This window comes from Lontra canadensis, unplaced genomic scaffold (genome assembly GCF_010015895.1).
Source record: "Lontra canadensis isolate GAN:19392208 unplaced genomic scaffold, GSC_riverotter_1.0 scaffold14, whole genome shotgun sequence".
In the NCBI taxonomy this organism is placed as follows: Eukaryota; Metazoa; Chordata; class Mammalia; order Carnivora; family Mustelidae; genus Lontra; species Lontra canadensis.
The window spans coordinates 10,495,320-10,501,564 of NW_022631008.1; the positions used below are offsets into that span (position 1 = coordinate 10,495,320).

At 36.1% G+C, this 6,245-nt stretch overlaps 1 pseudogene; it reads left to right on the top strand.

Moving 5' to 3' along the window:
• The first annotated feature begins 817 nt into the window (after window positions 1-817).
• LOC116868027 lies at window positions 818-1,405 on the top strand (annotated as a pseudogene).
• Window positions 1,406-6,245: the final 4,840 nt, after the last annotated feature.

The window sequence follows — 6,245 nt, forward strand, 5'->3', positions numbered from 1 at the left end:
CCTATTTAAAGTGGAGTAAATTTTATCACATTTAATTATTCTCTTTCTACCATGTATATTGGATGTGATGGGGTGCCTGCAAAGACTACATGGCATGCCGTTGAAATCTCTGGCATTTGGAGTTGTACATAAGAATGGAATAAGGCAGTTGTCTAGGTTAAGGAGTCAGCAAATGTTTTTAAGAAATGTGAACATTTTTTGTTCATCATCACTAGCCATCAGGGAGATTCAAATTAAAACCACATTGAGATACCACCTTACACCAGTTAGAATGGCCAAAATTAGCAAGACAGGAAACAACATCTGTTGGAGAGGATGTGGAGAAAGGGGAACCCTCTTATACTGTTGGTGGGAATGCAAGTTGGTGCAGCCACTTTGGAAAACAGTGTGGAGATTCCTCAACAAATTAAAAATAGAGCTTCCCTATGACCCTGCAAATGCACTACTGGGTATTTACCCCAAAGATACAGATGGAGTGAAAAGAAGGGCCATCTGTACCCCAATGTTTATAGCAGCAATGGCCACGGTCACCAAACTGTGGAAAGAACCAAGATGCCCTTCAGCGGACGAATGGATAAGGAAGATGTGGTCCATGTACACTATGGAGTATTATGCCTCCATCAGAAAGGATGAATACCCAACTTTTGTAGCAACATGGACAAGACTGGAAGAGATTATGCTGAGTGAAATAAGTCAAGCAGAGAGAGTCAATTATCATATGGTTTCACTTATTTGTGGAACATAACAAATAGCATGGAGGACAAGGGGAGATGGAGAGGAGAAGGGAGTTGAGCGAAATTGGAAGGGGAGGTGAACCATGAGAGACTGGACCTGTCAGGACGCGGCCATCATGGGCTATAAGGACTCGCCCTCCGTCTGGGCCACCGTCCCCGGAAAGACCTTCATCAACATCACGCCAGCTGAAGTTGGTGTCCTGGTTGGCAAAGACTGTCAAGTTTTTTCGTGAACGGGCTGACACTTGGGGGCCAGAAATGTTCTGTTATCCAGGACTCACTGCTGCAGGATGGGGAGTTCACCATGGACTTTCGAACCAAGAGCACTGGTGGAGCCCTCACTTTCAACAACAGTCACCATGACTGCCAAGACGCTAGTCCTGCTGATGGGCAAAGAAGGTGTCCACGGTGGTATGATCAACAAGAAATGTTATGAAATGGCCTCCCACCTGCGGCGTTCCCAGTACTGACCTTGTCCGTCCCTGCCCCCCACCACTCCCCATGGCTTTTGCACCCCTCTCCTTCCCAGACACACACATACACCATTTTTATTTTTTGGGCCATAACCCCACACCCCTTATTGCTGCCAAAACCACATGGGCTGGGGGCTGGGGCTGGATGGACAGACACTTCCCCCTACCCAAAGCCCTCCTGTGTGTGGTTGGAAAACTTTTTTTTKGGGGGGAGGGGGTTTCTGAATAAAAAAGATTCTATTAAAAAAGAAAGAAAGAAATGTGAACATTTTTGGTGTATTTATGGGAAGTGTGTGGGTGTATGTGTATGTGTGTTACTGTAGATATGTACATGAGAATGTGTAAGTACGTGCATTTGTGTATATGAGAGAGACAATAAAAATATGGACTCTAGGAATAACTTCTCTTTGTGTCACATACCATTCAGTCTTCTTTTTCTTGTTCTTTAGTAGGTTTCTCCTTGAAGGTCAAGTCTAGCCCCATTCTGATCTCATGTGTTCCTGATGGAGTTGACCTTATCCCAAACAATCAGAGCATTTCATATATTGATTTGATAGGGATAGACAGATTACTCATGTGCTTCTTTACTAACAAAATTACATGAGACCTTTGCTGGAGGTTCTGGAAAAGAGACCGCCACTCTCTGTTCACTAAATTTCACCCTAAAAGAACAATAGCAACAAAAGCTACACAATTCATTTTGTGACTCCTGAGGCTAAAAAGAGTACTCAAACTGAATAGTGGAAGAGAGGGAGAGAGAGAAACCACTTCCCAGTGACATCAGTTAAGCCCTGGATGAAGTCAGCTGAAGTGTAATAACCTTGGGTTCTTCAGTCACTTGAGCCAATAAATCCATTTCAATCTTAAAAGACTGTTCAGTTAAAGTTTTGTCATATGCAACATATTTACTCCCTGATGAAAACAGTGAAGATTTTTCTGCTCAAGGCACATAAAAATAAATACATGAATACATACATAAACAAATAAATAAATAAAACCAGTCAGCACTCCTCCCCTTACAGAATCCAATCTAATTTGTACTCCTCATTAATTAGGACACTCAAAATCATATTTTCCACTGTTCTAAACTCTGTGAGTTATTTCCAATTTTCCAATTGACCTGATTATATCAGGTACAGTCATTATTAGAATGAGTTATCCACTCAGTAAGTGCTGAGGAGCTCTTACAGCCAAAAGGATGTTTGAAGTCTGGTCTAAAGCCAAAAAATCTACTCTAAAGAAGCTTTCTCAATTTTTTGTCAAATTCTCTTGAGAAGGAGCATTCAAAGCAGTTAAAAGTAATGCAGAATTGTCTCACTGAATGATGGTTTCTAACTATCACATAATAAAAATCTTGTAAAAATAAACTCCTATAATTATCTGGCCTCTCAGAAATATCCAGAGATTGGTTATGGGTTTGATTTATTGGGTTGATAAAAAAGGAATACTTTACTTATTTGAACAATCCCTCAAGCATGTGTGCAGAAATGATAGAACCTGGGATAATGGCCCAGAGAAAACTTAGTCTTGCTTATGTTGAAATTTCTGTGACAATCTTATCATATGGAGTAGCATTTCAGATCCCCATTTGTATGGCTTTTCATCAACCAATGTGAACACAGAAGTGAATACCACTGATATTTAGTATTGTCCACCATTGTCAGCCCTTTGATCTATGCAATCCACAGTTTTACCTAATGCTATTCTTCTGTTCCATATATATTTGGAATATTTGCTTAAGAATGATAGTCACCATGGCTTGACAATTCTTTCCCCTTTGCTCTTAAGAAGTTGAGGGTTAGGGAGTTCCTGGCTGTCTCACTCAGAGGAGTGAGAGGCTCTTGACCTCAAGGTTGTGAGTTTGAGTCCCACGTAGGTCTAGAGATTATTTAAATAAATGAAACTTAAAGAGAAATTGAGGGATAACCATGTGAAGAAATTGTATCTCAATTAACTAATGCACTGGAGGGGTAGTTTGTGAGATGGCCAAAGGTCTAGCTATATCCACCCGAATCCTCTCCACCATGGGTGTCAGCATGTTGGTGGCTGGAGCTGTGGGGGAGGCTGCATGTGAGGGTTGTCCCTCAGGTGGGCACTCTCAGACAGCAGCCATCCCAGGAAGGGTCAGGACACACTCTAGGGCTGAGAGCCACTACCCAACTCTGGAACTGTCTACCTAACTAGCTTATTTCAATATGAGTTTAATTAAATATTCTCATTTTTTAGGAGACTTTTAGCTGAGCTTTTTTTTTTTTTTTTAATATCCATAAGCATTCAACTGAACAAGAGTTTTTGATGCCTCAAAGGTGGTAACAGAGAGAGACCTGGACACAGTTTGATCAGAATTACAGTGTGGGAAAACAGGTTTAGGAGAATCAAGAGAGGGCATGAGGATTATGGGAAGGCTAATCACAGGAGATGGATCATATCAAAGCAGCTCAACTGTGATGTCATTCAAGTATGCTTTCTAATTAATTGTATTCCCAGTTTAGCAGCAATCTTGATTTCTTCCAAAAACTGGAATACATCACAAATTATGCCCTGCCTGCAAGCTGATTCCACTTGCCTAACTTTGAACATCTCTTGAATACAGGTTCATGATCGTTATTCTTAGTTCTCATAGCATTTCTCATATACATTAAAGTCTAGTAAGCTCCTTAACACAAACTGAACTCCATAAAAATAAATTGACATGATTACAACAACAACAATAAAACTCTTTCTCACATAGAGCTTTGAGAAAAACAAAAATAAAATATAACATATATGTAAATGTTTTCTACCTTACATAAAGTATATAGAAAGTCTCCTCTTGCTTTGAAGGAGGAAAATGTAAAATATCTTATTCTGAATTCTTTTTTCAGCTTCCAAGAATTTGAGAGTATTCTAATTGCTTCTTTTAGTATCTGTTGATCTCTTTCCAAGTGAGGGAAGGATAAAAATTATCTATTATTCTACTTATCATAGATATACAGCATCTGTGTTTGGTATTATTTTCATTTAATTTTTGCAAATAAACTCAGAGATTTGCCCCATCAGTGCATATTTGCAAAATATTAAAAATAAATATAAAATAAATAATAAATAATGCACATCATTTTTTATTGCCTTCTACTTCTGTCTCATTTGTTTCTCAGATCAGTGACCTACAGGCTCGCAAGAAGTCTTTCTGCAGGGCATACATTACATTAAGCATAATGCACAAAGCACAATGGGAAAACATTTCTTGTGGTCCTTTAAATGAGTGCATGTGATTTTAAAATTTATTTATTCATATAAATGTTAAAATATTACAGTGCAAGCTTTATTGATGTTTAAAGGAAATTGATTCAGTGAAAGTGAAAATTAGAGTAGTCATTCATAAAAATGATAAACAGAAAAGAAATTCATGTGAACTTGAAAATAATAAGCAAATTATACCAAATCTGATTTTTAAAAATCCTAATAATAAATTAAAAATAAGGAGCTAACATTTATGGACTACTCATTTTATGCTTGTTGACTTTTTAAATTATTTTACAAATGTCATGTCCAAATAATTTATATGCTTATATGTTAAATTAAATTCTTATAAAATTTTAGAAAGAAAGTATTTACCATTAAATGGGAAAAGCAAGTACTTTGGATGGATGTGACCACCCAGAGTTCAAAATAATTGTTTATTTTCCAAAGACCTCACCTGAGTCTCTTCAGCTAAATCTACCTGATGTCATTTGAGGGATAATTAAATCAGTTGTCAATCCAAACATATGAGCTTAATCACTAATTTTGGAAAAAAATAAGGAAATTTAGAAGTCAGTTAAATCCATAACAAACAGTTAAGCAAAATTTAATGTAAAACTAACAGGTATATTTTTAGATTAATTTGAAGGATAGTATTAATACATCATTAATTTCTTTTTTATTTATTTTAAACTTTATTTTTCAGTGTTCCAAGATTCATTGTTTATGCATCACACCCAGTGCTCCATGCAATACATGCTCTCCTTTATACCTTAATAGATGCGAAATATATTCAGATTTTCTATGCATTTGTATTGCTCTATTTCTATACCACTGTTGTCATCCTTTAAGACAGCCTTTGAAACAAAACCTTACGTAAGAAAGTCTAATAAAAAAGACAGAATTGCTCACAGGGGTCCAGAAATATTCACTTCAATATCCACCACCAACAAACTGTGAGCCACTCTCATCTCTCCACACCCATGGATTATGCAGAATCCTAAGGATTGCTTATAGCATATTTACTTTGCTTTCTTCTACCATCTTTACAAAGGTAGCAGTATAAACATTAAAATGTCTCTGGCTTATTTACACAATTTTATAATGAAAGAAATAAGTTATAAAAAATTGGGAGGGTAGTTACATCTCGCTGAATTTTATATACTTTTTTTCTGTTTTGTGTAAATATATTTATAAACATTTTGCCGTTATACATCATAAAATAGTTGGTATAATAGAATATAATTATAGTCTCCATAACTATTCTCCATAACTGTTCATATACACTATTGTTATTATATGTGTTTTACATATATATTTATATATAGGTAGATGACAAAAGCACTTGGAGATATTAGATAAGGAAGTGATTATTTTTCACTAAAGTATATTGAGTTGCTTTTTTTTTTTAAGTTTAAATCCTCATGGGTGAATATATTTTTTCATTTTTAAAAAAAATTTTAGCAGTTCTCCTAATTTTCCAAGAATTACCTTGTCTCCCTTCTTTTTCTGCTAAGGTTACCACCTTCCTTTGGGAGAATAGAAATTACCAGGCTCGAATTTACATTAAATCCCATTTCTCCACATTCTAACATTCATATTTATAATATCTTTTGTTTTTCTTTGAGCCATCTCAAAAGTAGATTTGTTTTGTTTTTATTATTTTCTTTAATTAAGTCTTCTTTTGTTCTTTACCCATTGTACAATTAAGTGTCCTCTCAGGTCATCAATTCTATCTACCACTTTAACTTGATGTTTATACTCTGCCTCAAGACATCATCAAGCTTTTTCATTCTAAAAATAATACAAATTTCCC